This window comes from Capricornis sumatraensis, chromosome X (genome assembly GCF_032405125.1).
Source record: "Capricornis sumatraensis isolate serow.1 chromosome X, serow.2, whole genome shotgun sequence".
NCBI lineage: Eukaryota > Metazoa > Chordata > Mammalia > Artiodactyla > Bovidae > Capricornis > Capricornis sumatraensis.
Window position 1 is genome coordinate 2,540,313 of NC_091092.1, and position 21,925 is coordinate 2,562,237.

The window sequence follows — 21,925 nt, forward strand, 5'->3', positions numbered from 1 at the left end:
TAAAAGACACTTACTCCTGGGAAGAAAAGTTATGACCAACCTAGATAGCATATTCAAAAGCAGAGACATTACTTTGCCGACTAAGGTCCATCTAGTTAAGGCTATGGTTTTTCCTGTGGTCATGTATGGATGTGACAGTTGGACTGTGAGGAAGGCTGAGCGCCGAAGAATTGATGCATTTGAACTGTGGTGTTGGAGAAGACTCTTGAGAGTCCCTTGGACTGCAAGGAGATCCAACCAGTCCATTCTAATGGAGATCAACCCTGGGATTTCTTTGGAAGGAATGATGCTAAAGCTGAAACTCCAGTACTTTGGCCACCTCATGCAAAGAGTTGACTCATTGGAAAAGACTCTGATGCTGGGAGAGATTGGGGGCAGGAGGAGAAGGGGATGAGAGAGGATGAGATGGCTGGATGGCACCACTGACTCGATAGACATGAGTCTAAGTGAACTGTGGGAGATGGTGATAGACAGGGAGGCATGGCGTGCTGCGATTCATGGAGTCGCAAAGAGTCGGACACGACTGAGCCACTGAACTGAACTGAACTGAACTGATTATCAAATTAAATGTATGCAGACTCCATGCTTGAATTCAAAATATTCCCTAAGGTGGATGAAAATATTGAAGTATAATTTTTATATATCTTGCATAAAGTAGTTTTCCCCAAAGGTAAATATTTCTGAAATTGTAACAAAAATCAAGAAAATAAAACTGATACGTAGTTTGATCATCTACATGTAACTTATCAGGAATACATTTAATAGGCTATGTAAAGTCAAAGTTTGATATTCATTGTACATATATAGAATATATTTAATTGCAATGAAATCATCAGGGAAAATTGTGTTCTACTCATTGAGTAATACAATCTTCAAGATAATGATAAAAATATCATCAAAATTCATCAATATAGACACCAGAGAAAACAATGAAATACCTGACAAAAAATGTCAAAAATCAATATTATCAGAACTCTGAAAAGCTAGTCAAAGGTTTCAGGCAACAAAATGAATTCTGAACCAGGATAAAGTCCATTAAAACAATAGGATATTTTTGTGTAGATCACCTTATCTTTGTTCCAAAGCCCTTTCCAGTATGGTAATGGTCTTAGAAATAGCAGTCCACATGCCTACAGTGGCACCTGGTTAGAGGAAGCAGAGCAGACCTTATTTCCAAGGAAATGTGCTTATCTGTTGTGACGTCTCTAGGGGTTTCCTTAAACACTGACATGAGGGGCATGTGTTTGTTCTGTTAAACACAAGAATTAAAATATGATGGAAAAACAGCTGTGTAAAGGACATTTCTATGAAACATTAAATAAAAAATGAAAAAGCCACTACCATCTGGGGCAGAAAACAACAAACAAACAAAACAATTGAAGCAAAGGGTGAGGGAGGAGACATTTGACCATCATTTGATGAGGACTTAAGTATGTTGCAGGGTCAGAACCTTGAAAATCTCTCACATATATCATGGACTTTAGGAAGCTACATGCATGCCAAAGATAGGACACATGATCAGAAAAGACCTGAGATACCCACAAACTTTCACATCTTAGGAAGTGAAGGTTAAGGTATAGTTGTAAACAACCTGGCTAAGAATCAAAGGAGTGCCAAAACACAAACTCAAACTACAACATCTGCAGAGTATGATGTAATATTTTTTCTTCTTAACTTTTGTGGGCTCCAAATGTGTAAGGAAATCTCTGTCAAAGTATTGCCATATCACTAAACTAAAGAAACACAGACTTTGGAGGCCATACAGTGTAAAAGAGTCTTTGCAGAACTAGTTTAGAAAAGTCACTAAAACAAACGACTGTAATGCAAAGCAAATAAACAAAAAAATCTTGGGGAGTAAAATCCAGTCAACAAATATTACTAGATATGAAAAGAAACAGGAAATGTGTCCCATTAAAGGGAAAAATGAAAAAGAAAATGCATGAGAAATTAACTAAAATTGTCCCCAAAAGGCAAAAGCTTTGGACTTACTAACTGATTTCAAACTAACTATATTAAGTGGAGTGAACAAACAGTTTTTCCAGCATTTCAGGGTATGGCCAAGGGTCCTACTTTGGATTCAGCCCACCCAGATGGGTAAAGCGGAGACATACATAGATGGCCAGGAAAAAGGAAGAAAAGCAGGAGCTATGAAAAGCAGCCATGCAACACATTTAATTGCAGTTCATAGAGACCAGTTCAGCAGACAAACTCAGGAGATTTCACCACTGATGAAACCAATTGCTGGCATAGCTTCTGCAGACACTCTACAGATTTCACCAGTTTTCTCCCCATATGTATTTACCTTTGTGACTGTCAGACACCTGGATCCTTCTAGCTCCCTGCCTGCATCATCCATCAGTTCTCTGAACCAAAACAGTAGCCATCTCAGGCCTCTGTAGCTGAACAAAGGCAGAAACCAATCTCAACCACCTTGATGTCTTCACCACCATGTCCAGGAATACCACTCCATCTGTGCACCTGCACATTATCATCTTGACCCCCATCCATCCTTAAACTTCAGTAAAGAGCACACACCCAAAGGGAGAGTGGACACCCACAGGAAGAGCATGCAGACATCCAAGATCCTCATAGCTGCCAATGAGTCTGTAGTTGACTCTAGCCTATGTCACATATACTGGCCATAATACTATGTGTGTATAGGCAGCTACCCCTGCCATTGATAGGCACTTGCAGTAGGTATCCACAGATGAGTGTGGGCTACTATCTTTAGTCACCACATCTGCCTCACTTTTCCCTACTTACTGGACATAGAGGCGCTGCTGAGGATCCCACCATCTCTTGCAGATACTGAGGACCCCATGAAACATTCACTATAGACCACACAATTGTCATCACTATGGGTGCCAGCAGCCTGAGCAGAAGACACATCACACCCAACCAAACACAGTGATGACACAAATTACACACCTGGCAACTTCCAGTACATTAAAGTATGCCCTTACCCCAAATCAGTCTATAAACAGTGAAAGAGGGACTATTTCATTAATTAATCAATAGACACCTACACAAAGAAAAAAAGATCATGAAGAATCAGGGAAATGTGACCACCAAAATAACAATAAATCTTTAGCTGCTGTTGTTCAGTTGCTAAGTCATGTCCAAGTCTTTGTGACCCAATGGACTGCAGGAGTCAGGTACCTCTGTCCTTCCTATTCTTGGAGTTTGCTCAAATTCATGTTAATAGTGCTGGTGATGCTATCTAAACATCTCATTTTCTGCCACCCCCTTCTCTTCTCGCCTCCAATCTTTTCCAGAATGAGGGTCTTTATCATGAATTGGCTCTACAAATAAGGTGGCCAAGTATTAGAGCTTCAGCCTTAACATCAGTCCCTCCAATGAATATTCAGGGTTGATTTCCTTTAGGATTGACTAATTTGATCTCCTTGCTGTCCAAAGTATTCTCAAGAATCTTCTTCTGCACCACAGTTTGAAAGCATCAATTCACTGGGGATCAGCATTCTTTATGGTCTGAATATCATATCTGTACATGATTACTGGGAAAACCAAAGCTTTGACTATACTCACCTTTGTCAGCAAAGTAATGTCTCTGCTTTTTAATATGCTGTCAAGGTTTGTTGTAGCTTTTCTTCCAAGGGGCAAGAGTCTTTTAATTTCATGTCTGCAGTCACCATCCACAGTGATTTTGAAGCCCAAGAAAATATAGTCTGTAACTGTTCCCATTGTTTTCCCAACTATTTGTCATGAAGTGATCAGACCAGATGCCATGATCATAGTTTTTTGAATGTTGAGATTAAGCTATATATTTCACTCTCCTCTTTCACTTTCATCAAGAGGCTCTTTAGTTCCTCTTCACTTTCTGCCAAAAAGGTGGTGTCATCTGCACACCTGAGGCTGGTGTTATTTCTCCCAGCTTGTGCTTCATCCAGGCCAACATTTCACATGATATACTCTGCAGATAAGTAAATGAGCAGTGTGACAATATACAGCCTTGTCATACTCGTTTTGCAGGTTTGAACCAGTCCAGTGTTCCATGTCTGATTCTAACTGTTGCTTTTGACCTGCATAGACGATTTCTCAGGAAGCAGGTAAGGTAGTCTGGTATTTCCATCTCTTTCAGAATTTTCCACAGTGTGTTGTGATCCAAACAGTCAAAGGCATTAGCATAGTCAATGGAGAAGAAGTAGATAATTTACTGGAATTCTCTTGCTTTATCTATGATCCAGCACATGGGCAATTTGATCTCTGTTTCCTCTGCCTTTTATAAATACATTATAAACATCTGGATATAAGATTAAACATCATTTATGCTTAAAAGATATTAAAAGATTAAACTTAAAAAGTTTATGCTTAAAAGATTAAACATCTTCATCTCCAGATTAAAACATCTGGAAGTTCTCAGTTCACATGCTGTTGAAGCCTAGTTTGAAGGATTTTGAGCACACCTTGCTAGCATGTGAGATGAGTGCAATTGTGCAGTAGTTTGAACATTCTTTGGCATTGACTTTCTTTGGGATTGGAATGAAAACTGACCATTTCCAGTCATGTGGCCACTGCTGAGTTTTCCAGGTTTGCTTGCATGTTGAGTGCAGCACTTTCACAGCATCATCTTTTAGGATTTCAAATAGATCAGCTGGAACTCCATCACTTCCACTAGCTTTCTTTGCCATGATGCTTCCTAAGGCCCACTTGACTTTGCATTCCAGGATGTCTGGCTCTAGGTGAGTTATCACACCATCGTGGATATCCAGTTTATTAATATCTTGTTTTATATAGTTTGTCTGTGTATTTCAGCCACTTCTTCTTAATATCTTCTGGTTCTGTTAGGTCCATACCATTTCATCCTTTATTGTGCCCATCTTTGCATGATATGTTCCCTTGGTATCTTTAATTTTCTTGAAGAGATCTCTAGTCTTTCCCATTCAATTGTTTTCCTCTCTTTCTTTGCATTGTTCACTTAGAAGGCTTTCTTATCTCTCCTTATTATTCTAAGGAACTCTGCATACAGACAGGTATATCTTTCCTTTTCTCCTTTGTCTTTCACTTCTCTTCTTTTCTCAACTATTTGTAAGTGATTTCTCTTCTTAGGTGAATATTTTGCCTGTTTTGCATTTCTTTTTCTTTGGGATGATTTGATCACTGCCTCTTGTGCAATGTTATGTTCTTTAGGCACTCTGTCTATCAGATATAATCCTTTGAATCTATCTGTCACTTCCACTGTATAATCACAAGGGATTTATTTAGGTCATACCTGAATGGCCTAGTGGTTTTCCTTATTTTCTTCAATTTCATTCAGAATTTTGCAATAAGGAGTTCATAATCTGAGTCACAGTCAGTTCCCAGTCTCGTTTTGATGACTGTATAGAGGTTCTCTATCTTAGGTTGCAAAGAATATAATCAATCTGAGTTTGGTATTGACCATTTGTTGATGTCCTTGTGTAGAGTCGTCTGTGTTGTTAGAAGAGAGTGTTTGCTATGACAAGTGTATTCTCTTGGAAAAACTCTGTTAGCCTTTGCACTGCTTCATTTTGTATTTCAATTCCAAACTTCCCTGTTACTCCAGGTATCTCTTGACTCTCTACATTTGTTTTCCAGTCCCCTATGATGAGCAGGGTATAGTCAAGCCTATGTTCTTCCTTATGGCCATGTACAGTTGTGAGAACAGTACTGTAAAGAAGGCATAGTGCTGAAGAACTGATGCATTAGAACATGGTGCTGGAGAAGACTCTTGAGAGTGACTTGGACAAAAAGGAGATCAAAGCAATCTTAAGGGAAATCAACCCTGAAAACTCTTTGGAAGGACTGATGCTGAAGTTGAAACCCCAGTATTTCGGTCATTTGATGTGAACAGCTGACTCATAGGAAAAGTCCCTGATGCTGGGAAAAATTGAAGGAAGAAGGATAAGAGGGTGTCAGAGGATGACATGGCTGGATGGCATTACCGATGTAATGGACATGAACTTTGGCAAATTTTGGAAGATGGTGAAGGATAGGAAGCCATGGTATGCTGTGATCAATTGTGTCACAAAGAGTTGGATATGACTGGGTGACTGACCAACAACATGATAAAAAGGACATCATTTTTTGGTGTTAGTTCTATAAGGTTTCATAAATCTTCATAGAACTGTCCAACTTCAACTTTGTAGGCATTAGTGGTTGGAGAATAGACTTGGATTACTATGATATTGAATGGTTTGTCTTGAAAAAGAACAGAGATTATTCTGTCATTTAAAAGATTGCAACCAAGTACTGCATTTTGGACTCTTTTGTTGACTATGATGGCTACTCCATTTCTTCTAGGGGATTCTTGCCCACAGTAAAAGATAAAATGGTCTTCTAAATTAAATTGCCCCATTCCCATCGACAATCACAGAAAGCCACAATCACAGAAAACTAATCAATCTGAACACATGGACCACAGCCTTGTCTAACTCAATGAAACTATGAGCCATGTCGTGTAGGGCCACCCAAGATGGATGGGTCATGTTGGAGAATTCTGACAAAATGTGGTACACTAGAGAAGGGGATGGCAAACCACTTCAGTATTCTTTCCTGGAGAACCCCATAAACAGTATGAAAAGGCAAAAATCATGACTGAAAGGAACTCCCCAGGTTGGTAGGTGCACAATATACTGATGGAGATCAGGGGAGAAATAACTCCAGAAAGAATGAGTAGACAGAATCAAAGCAAAAACAACACCCAGTTGTGGATGTCACTGGTGATAGAAAAAATGTCCGATGCTGTAAAGAGCAATATTGCATAGGAACCTGAAATGTTATGTCCATGAATCAAGGCAAATTGTAAGTGGTCAAACAAGAGATGGAAACAGTGAACTTTGACATTTGAGGAATCAGCAAACTAAAATGAACTGTAATGGGAAAATTTCATTATATCTACTACTGTGGGCAAGAATCCCCTAGAAGAAATTGAGTAGCCATCAGAGTCAACAGAAGAATCCAAAATGCAGTACTTGGATGCAATCTCAAAAACCACAGAATGATCTCTGTTCATTTCCAAGACAAACTCTTCAATATCACGGTAATCCAAGACTATGCCCCCGAGCAGCAATACTGAAGAAGCTGAAGTTGTATGGTGCTATGAAGACCTACAAGACCTAGAACTAACATCCAAAAAAGATGTCCTTTTCATTATAGGGGACTGGGATGCAAAAATAGAAAGTCAAGAAACACCTGGTGTAACAGAAAAATTTGGCCTTGGAGTACAGAATGAAGCAGGGCAAATGCTAATAGTGTTCTTCCAAGAGAATGCACTGGTCATAGCAAACACTCTCTTCCAACAACACAAGAGAAGACTCTACATATGGACACCACCAGAGAGCCAATACCGAAATCAGATTGATATATTCTTTGCAGCCAAAGATGAAGAAGCTCTACACAGTCAGCAAAAACAAGACCAGGAGCTGATTGTGGCTCAGATCATGAACTCCTTATTGCCAAATTCAGATATAAATTGAAGAAAGTAGGTAAAAACCACTAGACCATTCAGGTATGACATAAATCAAATCCCTTATGATTATACAGTGGAAGTGAGAAATAGATTCAAGATTTAGATATGATAGACAGAGTGTCACATGAACTATGGAAGGAGGTTCATGACATTATATAGGAGACAGAGATCAAGACCATCCCCAGGAAAAAGGAATACAAAAAAGCAAAATGGCTGTCTGAGGAAGCCATACAAATAGTTGTGAAAATAAGAGAAGTGAAAAGCAAAGAAGAAAAGAACATATATAGTCATTTGAATGCAGAGTTCCCAAGAATAGTAAGGAAAGATAAGAAAGCCTTCCTAAGTGATCAGTGTAAAGAAATAGAGGTAAACAATAGAATTGGAAAGACTAGAGATCTCTTCAAGAAAATTAGAGATACCAAGGGAACATTTCATGCAGAGATGAGCACAATAAAGGACAGAAATGGACCTAACAGAAGCAGAAGATATTAAGAAGAGGTGGTAAGCATACACAGACGAACTATACAAAAAATGATCTTTATGACCCAGATAATCACAATGGTATGATCACTTACCTAGAGCCAGACATCTTGGAATGTGAACTTAAGTGGGCCTTAGGAAGCATCACTATGAATAAAGCTACAGGAGATGATGGAATTCCAGTTGAGTTATTTGAAATTCTAAAAGATTATGCTGTAAAAGTGCTGCACTCAACATGCCAGAAAATTTGGAAAACTCAGAAGTGGCCACAGGACTGGGAATGGTCAGTTTTCATTCCATCCCAAAGAAAGGCACTGCCAAAGAATGCTCAAACTACTGCACAATCACACTCATCACACATGTTAATAAAGTAATGCTCAAAATTCTAGAATACAGGCTTCAACAGTACATGAACTATCAAATTCCAGATGTTCAAACTGGATTTAGAAAAGGCAGAGGAACCAGAGATCAAATTGCCAACATCTGTTGGATTATCAAAAAAGAAAGAGAGTTCCAGAGAAACATCTACTTTTGCTTTATTGACTATGCCAAAGCCTTTGGCTGTGTAGATCACCACAGACTGTGGAAAATTCTTAAAAAGATGGGAATACCGGACCATGTGACCTGCCTCCTGAGAAATTTGTATGCAGGTCATGAAACAACAGGTAAAACTAGACATGGAAAAGTAGACTGGTTCCAAATAGGAAAAGGAGTATGTCAAAGCTGTATATTGTCACCCTGCTTATTTAACTTATATGCAGAGTACATAATGAGAAATGCTGGGCTGTATGCAACACAAGCTGGAATCAAGATTGCCAAAAGAAATATCAATAACCTCAGATATGCAGATGACACAACCCTTATAACAGAAAGTGAAGAAGAAATAAAGAGCCTCTTGATGAAAGTGAAAGAGGAGAGCAAAAATTTTGGCTTAAAGCTCAACATTCAGAAAACTAAGATCAACATTAAACATCCAGTCCCATCACCTCATGTCAAATAGATGGGGAAACAGTGGTTGACTATTTTTTTGGGCTCCAAAATCCCTGCAGTTGGTGACTGCAGCTATGAAATTAAAGGATGCTTACTCCTTGGAAGGAAAGTTATCACCAACCTACACAGCATATTAAAAAGCAGAGACATTACTTTGCCAACAATGGTCTGTCTAGTCAAGGCTATGGTTTTTCCAGTAGTCATGTATGAATGTGAGAGTTGGACTATAAAGAAAGCTGAGCACCAAAGAATTGATGCTTTTGAACTGTGGTGTTGCAGAAGACTATTGAGAGTTCCTTGGACTGCAAGGAGAGCCAACTATCCTATCCTAAAGGAAATTATACCTGAATATTCATTGGAAGGACTAATGCTGAAGCTGAAACTCCAATACTTTTGCCACCTGATGTGAAGAACTAACTTATTGAAAAGACCCTGATGCTGCAAAAGTTTGAAGGCAGGAGGAAGAGGGAACAACAGAGGATGAGATGGTTGGATGGCATCACCGACTCAATGGACATGAGTTTGAGTAAACTCCAGAAGTTGGTGATGGACAGGGAGGCCTGGTATGCTGCAGTCCATGGTGTCCGAAAGAGTCGGACACGACTGAGTGACTGAACTCAACTAATTCCCGTCCATTTTATTTCACTAATTCCTAACATGTCTATGTTCACTCTTGCCACCCTCTGTTTGACCACTTCCAATTTACCTTGATTTGATGGACCTAACATTCCAGGCTTCTATGCAATGTAGTTCATTGCAGCATAGGACTTCACTTTTCCACCAGACATATCCACAACTGGATTGGATGCATTATGGATATGACCTCTAAAGTATTAATATTAAAAATATACAAGCAGCACATACATACCAATATCAATTGAAAAAACAACTTGATTTGTATTATTCAATCTTGCATTTAGATCTTTAACCCACTCTGAGTATATTTTTGTGTGTAGTGTTAGGGAATGTTCTAATTAATTTCTTATACATGTAGAAGTCTGGTTTTCTCAACATCACTTTTTGAAGAGGCTTTTTTTTTTTTCTATTGTATATTCTTGTCTCCTTTGTCAGAAATTAGGTGACCACAGGTTTGTGGGTTTATCTCTGTGATTTTTATCCCGTTCTATGATTTATATTTCTCTTTTTGTGCTAGTACCGTACTGTCTTGATGACTGTAACTTTGTAGTATTGTCTCAAGTCAGGAAACCTGATTTCTCTAGCTCCGTTTTTCTTTAGCAAAATTGCCTTGGCTATTTGGGGTCTTTTGTGTTCTCCATACAAATTGTAATCTTTTTATTCTAAATCTGTGAAGAATGTTATTGGTAATTTGAAGGAATTTCACTGAGCCTATAGATAACTTTGGGTAGTATAGTCATTTTCACAATTTAGGTTCTTCTAACCCAAGAACTTGGTATATCTCTCTGTCTGCATCATCTTTGATTCTTTTAGCAATATCTTATAGTTTTCTGATTACAAATATTTTGCCTCCTTTGGTTTATTCATAAGTATTTTATTCTTCTTGGTGTAATGTTAAATGAAATTGTTAAATTTCTCTTTCCAATCTTTCATGGTTAATATATAGGTGTGCAACAGATTTCTGCATACTAACTTTGTATCCTACAACTTTACTGAATTAATTGATGAGCTCTGGTAGTTTACTGGTATTATCTTTAAGAATTTCTAAGTATAGTATCATGTCATCTGTAAATAGTGACAGATTTGCATCTTCTTTTCCAATTTTAATTCATTTTATTTATTTTTTTCTTTTCTGATTGCCATGGCTAGGATTACCAAAACTATATTAAATAAAAGTGGAGAGAGTGGGCATCCTTGTCTTGTTCTTGAAAATGGAAATGCTTTCACTTTTCTACCATTGAGAATGGTTACTGTGGATTTGTCATGTGCGGCTTCTATTATGCTGTGGTAGGTTCGCTTTATGCCTACTTTCTAGGCAGTTTTTATTATAAATGGGTGCTGAATTTTGTCAAAAGTTTTTCTGCATCTATTGAGACGATTATGTGTTTTTTTTTTATTCTTCAGTTTGTGTATAATTTGTTGGTGGATTCAGCTTGTTAGTGTTTTGTTGAGGACTTTTACATCTATGTTCATCAGTGACAAGTCTATAGTTTTCTCTTTTTTGGCAATATCTTTGTCTGGTTTTGGTATCAGGGTAATGGTGGCCTCATAGAAGGAGTTTGAAAGTGTTACTTCCTCTCCAATTTTTTGGAATAGTTTGAGAAGGATAGGTATTAACTGTTCTCTAGATGTTTGGTATAATTCACTAGTGAAGCCACAGACAGAACACTCTTTGATATAAATTGCAACAAGATCTTTTTTATCCACCTCTGAGAGTAATGAAATAAATAAATAAACAAATAAATAAATAAATAAATTGAACCAAATTAAATTTAAAAACTTTTGCACAGCAGGTGAAACTATCAATGAAATGAAAAGAAAACACATAAAGTAGCAGAAAATAACTGCAAATGAAGTGACCAACAAGGGATTAATTTCCAAAATACACAGTCAAAAAATCCAATCAAAAAATAGACAGACGATCTAACTAGACATTTCTCCAAAGAAGCCATTCAGATGGCCAAGAGGTCCATGAAAATATGTTCAATATCATTAATGATTAGAAAAATGGAAATCGAAACTAAAATGAGGTATGACCTTATATTAGCTGGAATGGCTATCAGCAAAAAATCTACAATGAATGTTGGAGAGGGTGTAGATACAGGGAACCCTCCTATACTGTTAGTGGGAATATATATTGGTACAGCCACTATGGAGAACAGTATGAGGATTCCTTAAAAAACTAAAAATAGAGGTATAATATGTCCTAGAAATCTCACTCCTCTGCATATACCCAGAGAAAACCATAATTAGAAAGGATACATGTACCTAAATGTTTACTGCAGCAGTGTTTACAATAGTCAGGACATGGAAGCAACCTAAATGTCCATCAGTGGAGGAATGCATAAAGATGATATGGTTCATATATACAATGTAATATTACTCAGCTATAAAAAAAGATAATAAAATAATGTCATTTGCAGAGACATGGATGGCCCCAGAGACTGTTATACTGAGTTAAGTAAGTCAGAGAGAGAATGATAAATATCATATGATATTGCTTATATGTGTAATCTAAAAAAATCATAAAAATGAAACTACTATAATAATAAAACAGAAACTGAGTCACAAATGGAGAAAACAAACTTACATATACAAAAGTGGAAAGGGAAGGAGGGATAAACTGGGAGATTGGGATTGATATATACACTCCACTGTATATAAAATAGATAACTATTAAGTACCTACTGTATAGCATAAGAAACTCTATTCAGTATTCTATAATGACTTGTATGGAAATAGAATCTAAAAAAGAGTGGTTATATATATATATATATATGTATATATAGCTGACTCACTTTGCTATACAACAGAAACTAGCACTATATTGTAAATCAACTATAGTCCAATTAAAATTTAATTTAAAAATAACTGGATCAAAAAAACTGTGCAAAATTCCCAAATAGCCATGACAGCTTTCCAAAGAAAACATACAGATGGCCAACCAGCACAAGAAAACATGCTCAAAAATCTGTAGTCAAGATAGAAATGCAAATCAATACCACAATGAGATGTAATGTCACAAATATCAGAGTAATTATCATCAAAAAGACTAGAGATAATAAATGTTGGTGAAGATGTGGAGAAAAAGAAGCACTTTGTACACTGTTGGTGGGGACATAAATTGGTGTAGTCACTGTGGAAAACAGTATAGAGGTTCCTCAAAAAACTAAAAACAAAACTATTGTATAATCTAGCCATAGTATATAGCCAAAGAAAATGAAAACACTAATTTGAAATGTTACATGCTTCCCAATGTTCACAGCAGAATATTTACAATTGCCATGATATGGAAGTAGCCAAAGTGTTTAACAACAGATGAATGGATAAAGAAAACAAAATACATGTACATACACCTACAGATACACACTCAGTGGACTATTGCTCAGCACACACAAAAAAAGGAATGAAATTTTGCCATTTGCAACATGGGTAGACTTGGAGGGTATTATGCTTAGTGAAATAAATCAGACAGAGAAAGACAAATACTGTTATATTTTAATTTACATATGAAATCTAAAATATGAAACAAACTAATGAATATAACAAAAAGAAACAGGCTCACAGATATAGAAAACTAACTATTGGTTACCAGTGAGGAGAGGGAGGGGCAAGATAGTGGTAGAGGATTAAGAAGTGCAAGCTATTATGGGTAAAATAAATAAGCTACAAGGATGCACTGTAGAGCATAAGAAATATAGTCAATATTTTTAATAACTATAAAATGAGTTTAACCCATAAAAACTGTGAATCACTATATTGTACACATGAAATATCTAATAGTTAATATCAATAACTTGAAGACCTCTCTATATATTACATAAATGAAATAGTTAGAAACCTTTCCACATAGAAAAGCCCATGCCTAGATAGCTTCTTTGTTGGATACTATAAAATATTTATAGAAGAAATAATAGCAATTCTACACAAAATCTCCAATAAAACTGAGAAAGAGTTTATACTTCCAACTCATTCAACAAGGCCAGCATTATCCTGATATCAAAAACAGTCAAAGACATCACAAGAAAACAGAAGTTTGGAGTAGTATTCCTCTTGAAAACAGATGCAAAATTCTCAAAATTTTATCAAACCAAATCCAACAATATATAAAAATGATAATATATTATGACCAATGGGGCTCATCCAAGGAAAGCATAGATGGCTTAACATTCAAAAGTCAATGTAATTTGCCATATTAATATTTTTTTAAAAAAAGAACATAAGATCATCCCAATAGATGCAGACAAATCACTAGACAAAATCTAGTATCTATTCCTGATTTAAGAAAATAAAAAGTTCTCACGAAAGTAGAAGGAATTTCTTCAACCTATAAAAGAACATCTAAAAAAAAAATCTAAACTAACATCAATTTAATGGTAAGAGAGATTTCTTTCCCCACAAGACCATTTCACTACTGTTATTCACCAGTTTACTAAAACTATTACCCTGTTCAATCAAAATAGAAAAAAAAAAATTAGTAAGAGGCATTCGGTTTGGAAATGATGAACTACAACTGCCCTTATTTGCATACAATACATTCATCTATGAAGAAAATTTGATAAAATTCACACATAAAAAACAGAGGAACTAATTAGTTTAACACAAGATGCAGGATACTAGAGTAATATATAAATTCAATTATATTTTTATAAAGTAGTAACAAGCAATCAGAAATTGAAATAAAACATTGCAATTTAATATAGCATTAAACATTCAAAATATTTAGCATCAAAAATATGAAAAATATGGCAGAAGTTGAAACACATGCCAATAATTACAAAATATCAGAAATATTTTGAAAAGACCTAAAAAAGAGAACATACTGGTCATATAAACACCATCTTCCTACAACACAAGGGCTGAATCTACACATGGACAAAACCAGATGGTCAATACCAAAATCAGATTGATTATATTCTTTGCAGCGAAAGATGGAGAAGCTCTATACAGTCAGCAAAAACAAGACAGGGAGCTGACTGTAGATCAGATCATGAACTCCTTATTGTGAAATTCAGACTTAATTTGAAGAAAGTAGAGAAAACCACTACATCAAATCCCTTACAGTGGAAGTGACAAATAGATTCAAGAGATTAGATTTGATAGAGTGCCTGAAGAACTATGGGCAGAGGTTCCTGACATTGTACAGGAGGCAGTGATCAAGAACATCCTCAAGAAAAAGAAATGCACAAAGACAAAATGGTTGTCTGAGGAGGCCTTACAAAAAGCTGAGAAGAGAAGCTAAAGGTAAAGGAGAAAAGGAATTTATACCCACCTGAATGCAGAGTTCCAGAGGATAGCAAGGAGAGATAAGAAAGCCTTCCTCAGTGATCAAGGCAAAGAAATAGAGCAAAACAACAGAATGGGAAAGACTAGAGATATCGTCAAGAAAATCAGAGATACCAAGGGAACATTTCATGCAAAGATGGACACAATAAAGGACAAAAATGGTATAGACCTAACAGAAACAGAAGATACTAAGAAAAGGTGGCAAGAATATATGGAAAATCTATACATAAAAGATCTTAATGATGCAAATAACCATGATGGTGTGATAACTCACATAGAGCCAGACATCCTAGAGTGCAAAGTCAAGTGGGCCTTAGGTATGTGCTGTGCTGTGATTGTCGTTCAGTCATGGCCAACCCTTTGTGATCCCATGGATTGTAGGCCACCAGTCTTCTCCGTACTTGGAGATTCTCCAGACAAGAATACTGGAGTGGGTTGCCATGCCCTCCTCCAGGGCATCATCCCAACACATGTCTCCCGCAGTTCAGCTGGATTCTTTACCCACTGAGCCATCAGGGATTTCCAATATTACGAACTGCAACATATGAATAGAACATGTAAATAAAGACAGAATTTGGGGGCAAGGCTCTGTGAAAGTAAGAGTTTCAAAAGCACCAGTGTGTACCAATAATGATGTCTACTAAAAAAGAAAATAAGTGTTTCCAAGTGTGTGGAGAAGCTAAAAATCTCTGTGTATTGCTGGGAATCTAAAATGGTGAACTTGTTGTGGAAAATAGTATGATAGCACCTCAAAGAAGTAAACAATAATGGTATGGTTCAGCAATTTCAATTCTATGTATATATCCAACTGTTTAAGTAGGGATTTGAACAGATATTTGTACACCAATGCTCACAGTAACATTATTCACAATAGCCGAATAGTGGAAACATCCAAACATCCATGGACAGATGAATGGATACATACAATGTGTTCTATACGTAGAATGGAATGTTATTCAGCCTTAAAAGGGAATAAAATTATGATAAATACTACAACATGGATGAACTTTGAAGTCATTATGCTAAGTAAAACAAGCCATACAAAAAAGGACAAATATTGAACCATTTCACTTATACAGCAAGGATAGTTAACTTCATAGAGACAGAAAGTAGCTTCATTGGTACCAGGGGCTGGAGAAGGGCATAACGAGTTGTTTACTTGGGTGTTATTGTTCAGTCACTCAGTCACGTCTGACTCTTTGTGACCCCATGGACTGCAGCACACAAGACTTCCCTGTCCTTCACAATCTCCTGGAGCTTGCTCAAATTCATGTCCATTGAGTCAGTGATGCCATCCAACCATCTCATCCTCTGCCGTCCCCTTCTTCTCCTGCCTTCAAACTTTCCCAGCATCAGGGTCTTTTCCAATGAGTAGGCTCTTCATATCAGGTGGCCAAAGTACTGGAGCTTCAGCTTTAGCACCAGTCCTCCAAATGAATATGTAGGGTTGATTTCCTTTAGGATTGACTGGTTTGATCTCCTTGCAAAGAGTATTCTAAAGAGTTTTCTCCAACACCACAGTTAAAAAGCATCAATTTTTCAGTGCTTAGCCTTCTTTATGGTCCAACACTCACATCCATACATGGCTCCTGGAAAAACCATAGCTTTGACTAGATGGACGTTTGTTGGCAAAGTAGTCTCTGCTTTTCAATATGCTGTCTAGGTTGGTTATAGCTTTTCTTCCAAGGAGCAAGCATCTTTTAATCATAGATTCGAGGGATTAGATCTGATAGAGTGTCTGAAGAACTATGGACAGAGGTTCATAACATTGTACAAGAGCCAGTGATCAAAATCATTCTCAAGAAAAAGAAATGCAAAAAGGGAAATGGTGGCTGGAGGAAGTCTTACAACTAGCAGAGAAAAGAAGAGATTCAAAAGGCAAATGAGAATAACAAAGGTATACCCACCCATCTGAATGCAGAGTTCCAAAGAATAGCAAGGAAAGACAAGGAAACCTTCCTAAGTGTACTTGGTAGAGAGTTTTCGTTTAGGTTGATGAAAATGTTCTGGAGGTGGATAATAGTGATGGTCGCACAACAATGAGAATGTACTTGATACCACTTAACTTTACAATTAAAAAGGATTGAAATTGTAAATTTTATGTTCTGTATATTTTAACACAATAAAAAATGTAAAACATCAGATAGCAGTGCATCAGGTACTAAAGCAAAAGAAAAATCATTCAGAGAAAAAACAAGTCACAGAAGAATACGTGCATTCATACATTATGCTTCAACTTATTTAAAGTTTAAGAATTGGTAATAATAAAAATGTTCTATATAGAAACAAATACATCATGGATTCAACTATGAAAATCAATATAAAAATTAATAAGAACAATAAGGCTGTACATGTGTGTCTGATTCATACAATTATGATATAGTTCACAAGAAAGAGTTTAAGAGAAAGGTTGGGGAAGAACATCAATTCTGCAATGTGTAGGCAAGATATTCCATCTAAAATCACCCAACATTGCCTAGTACAGGAAGAAAATGCTTATTGAGAGACCATCTCTAATATAAAACATTGGAACTTTCTTCAATTCTTTTGTTAATATCTTACTTTGGAATTAATTAAGAAAATACTGTGTCTCAAAACCTAGCTAACACAGGACTCACTTTATGCACATTCCAAAATCAGTAATAGTGAACTCAATTTTCTACTAAAAATACTTATTACACTTAGATGACTTCTACATCAAGTGTTTTAGTCACTGATACTAGCTCTGGTTTTTGTCATCTGAAACACTGAAAATTCTTTTTTCACTAAATGGAAAAAGTGTAGAAAATATTACCATGGGGAGGGGAACAGCAGAAAGAAAAATTTTAGATTTCTGTCATTAACACGGCTTGGACTTTACTTGTAATACAAGTTGTTGTTGTTGTTATTTTTCAGTTGCTAAGTCATGTCTGACTTTTTGTGACCTCATGAACTGCAGCACACCAGGCTTCCCTGTCCTTCACTGTCTCCCAGAGTTTGCTCATGCTTATGTCCATTGAGTCGGTGATGCCATCCAACCATCTCATCCTATGCCTACCCCTTTTCCATTTGCCTTCAGTCTTTCCCAACATGAGGGTCATTTTCAATGAGTCAGCTCTTCACATCAGGTGACCAAAATATTGAAGTTTCAGTTTCAACATCAGTCCTTTCAATGAATATTCAAAGCTGATTTCCTTTAGGAGGTTTGATCACCTGAAGACCTCAATTCTTTGGCACTCAGCCTCTTGACGGTCCAACTCTCACATCTGAATATAACTACTGGAAAAACCATAGCTTTGACTAGATGGAACTTTGTTGGCAAAGTGATGTCACTGCTTTTTAATATGCTGTCTAAGTTTCTCATGGCTTTTCTTCCAAGGAGCAAGTGTCTTTTGACTTAATGACTGCAGTCACCACCCACAGTGATTTTGGAGCCCAAGAAAATAAAATTTGTCACTGTTTCCACTTTTTCCCCATCTATTTGCCATGAAGTGATTGGACCAGATTCCATGATCTTCATTTTTTGAACTTTGAGTTTTAAGCCAGCTTTTTCACTCTCCTGTTTCCCCTTCATCAAGAGGTTCTTTAGTTCCTCTTCACTTTCTGCCATTAAAATGGTATCATCTGCATATCTGAGGTTGTTGATATTTCTCCTGGCAATCTTGATTCCAGGTTGTGATTTGAAAATAAATCTGATAACATTTCTCTACTTCCATAAAGACTGAATGACTTAATAAATAATCATAAAGGAATTTTATGTCCAATGTGTCTCTATTAATATATTAACAGACTCTTACTTTTTGTGCCATTTTTTATAAACATCTCAGTCTTACCACCAGCTGGGGAATGAATTGATAATTTACTCTTTTAAAACATACCTGATCTCCCTCAGCATCATTTTATAAAGTGCAAAGGAAAAAAAAAATATGCTAAATCATAGCTATATAATCCTAGCTAAGTTTCAGTAGATGTTTCTGATTCTGCAAAGTAGGAAGGAGTGACAGAAATAATAGAATTTTTACAGAATCTTTTAAATAAGATCCCTACCTTTTCATTAAGTATAAGTGCTTTCTTCTAGAATACAGAAATCTAAATTCATATACTGAATAAATGAGGCACTGAGAAATAAAGTGTGATGGTCCTCAGTTAAACAAATGAATTAACAATAAACAAAACTTGAAAAAATGCTCAAATTTTAATGATTTCAAAAACATATAACTCTAGAGACAAATTCCATGCCTCAATGTAACAAAGAAAACTACTTCATATTTATAGAGCACTTTACATACAAACTACTTCCACATACTTATCTTACTCTATACTCATAACAATCTTATAAGTTAATATACTTCATAGAAAGATGGCGGAGGAATAGGACGGGAAGACCACTTTCTCCCTCACAAATTCCTCAAAAGAACATTTCAACGCCGAGCAAACTCCACAAAACAACTTCTGTAGGCTGGCAGAGGACATCAGGCCACCAGAAAAGCAGACCATTGTCTTCAAAAACAGATTTTTAATCTTTGCTCTTAGGGTTTTTGTTGCCAATTTTGTACATTTAAAAACCCAAACTTCACTACCCAAGTTTACCTGAGAGCGAGATTACTGGCTTGACCACTCTCTTCTCCTATGGACTCTCCTTTTTCTCCACCAGGTGGCCTCTGTCTCTTTTCTCCCCCATCTCTTCTCTATCCAACTCTGTGAATCTCTGTGTGTTCCAGACGGTGGAGAACACCTAAGGAACTGGTTACTGGCAGGATTTGTCTCTCTCCTTCTCATTCCTCTCTCTTATCCTCCTGGTCACCTCTGTCTACTTCCTCCCTCTCCTCTTCCCCGTATAACTCCGTAAATACCTCTGAGCGGTCCAGACTATAGAGCGCACATTAGGAAGTGACTACTGGCTAGCTTGCTCTCTCCTCTTTTGATCTCACCGCATCTCATTCCAGTTACCTCTAACTACCCCCTCCATCTTCTCTTCTCCTTGTAACTCAGTGAACCTCTCTGAGTGTCCCTCAATGCGGAGAAACTTTTCATCTTTAACCTAGATGTTTTATCATCGGTGCTGTATAGATGGAGAAGTCTAGAGGCTACTGTAAAAATAAAACTGAAAACCAGAAGCAGGAGGCTTAAATCCAAAGCCTGAAAACATCAGAGAACTCTTGAATTCAAGGAACATTAAGCAATAGGAGCTCATCAAATGCCTTCATACCTACACTGAAACCAAGCTCCACCCAAGGACCAACAAGTTCCAAAACAAGACATACCACTCAAATTCTCCAGCAACACAGGAACACTCCCCTGAGCTTCAATATACAGGCAGCTCAAAATTATTCCAAAACCTTTGATGTCTCATAACCCATTACTCGTCACTCCACTGCACTCCAGAGAGAAGAAACCCAGCTCCACCCACCAGAACTCCAACACAAGCCTCCCTAACCAGGAAACCTTGACAAGCCACTGATAGAACCCCACCCACAGTGAGGAAGCTCCATAATAAAGGGAACTCCACAAATTACCAGAATATAAAAAGGCCACCCCAAACGCAGCAATATAACCGAGATGAAGAGACAGAGGAATACTCAGCAGGTAAAGGAACAGGAGAGTTGCCCACCAAACCAAACAAAAGAGGAAGAAGTAGGGAATCTACCTGAGAAGGAATTCTGAATATTGATAGTGAAAATGATCCAAAATCTTGAAATCAAAATGGAATCACAGATAAATAGCCTAGAGACAAGGATTGAGAAGATGCAAGAAAGGTTTAACAAGGACCTAGAAGAAATAAAAAAGAGTCAAAATATAATGAATAACACAATAAATGAGATCAGAAACACTCTGGAGGCAACAAATAGTAGAATAACGGAGGCAGAAGATAGGATTAGTGAAATAGAAGATAGAATGGTAGAAATAAATGAATCAGAGAGGAAACAAGAAAAACGAATTAAAAGAAATGAGGACAATCTCAGAGACCTCCAGGACAATATGAAACGCTCCAACATTCGAATTATAGGAGTCCCAGAAGAAGAAGACAGAAAGAAAGATCATGAGAAAATCCTTGAGGAGATAATAGTCAAAAACTTCCCTAAAATGGGGAAGGAAATAATCACCCAAGTCCAAGAAACACAGAGAGTTCCAAATAGGATAAACCCAAGGCGAAACACCCCAAGACACATATTAATCAAATTAACAAAGATCAAACACAAATAACAAATATTAAAAGCAGCAAGGGAAAAACAACAAATAACACACAAGGGGATTCCCATAAGGATAACAGCTGATCTTTCAATAGAAACTCTTCAGGCCAGGAGGGAATGGCAAGACATACTTAAAGTGATGAAAGACAATAACCTACAGCCCAGATTACTGTACCCAGCAAGGATCTCATTCAAATACGAAGGAGAAATCAAAAGCTTTACAGACAAGCAAAAGCTGAGAGAATTCAGCACCACCAAACCAGCTCTCCAACAAATTCTAAAGGATATTCTCTAGACAGGAAACACGAAAAGGGTGTATAAACCCGAACCCAAAACAATAAAGTAAATGGTAACTGGATCATACTTATCAATAATTACCTTAAACGTAAATGGTTTGAACGCCCCAACCAAAAGGCAAAGACTGGCCGAATGGATACAAAAACAAGACCCCTCTATATGCTGCTTACAAGAGACCCACCTCAAAACAAGGGACACATACAGACTGAAAGTGAAGGGCTGGAAAAAGATATACCACGCAAATAGAGACCAAAAGAAAGCAGGAGTGGCAATACTCATATCCGATAAAATAGACTTTAAAACAAAGGCTGTGAAAAGAGACAAAGAAGGCCACTACATAATGATCAAAGGATCAATCCAAGAAGAAAATATAATAATTATAAATATATATGCACCCAATATAGGAGCACCGCAATATGTAAGACAAATGCTAACAAGTATGAAAGGGGAAATCAACAATAACACAATAATAGTGGGAGACTTTAATACCCCACTCACACCGATGGACAGATCAACTAAACAGAAAATTAACAAAGAAACGCAAACTTTAAATGATACATTAGATCAGTTAGACCTAATTGATATCTATAGGACATTTCACCCCAAAACAATGAATTTC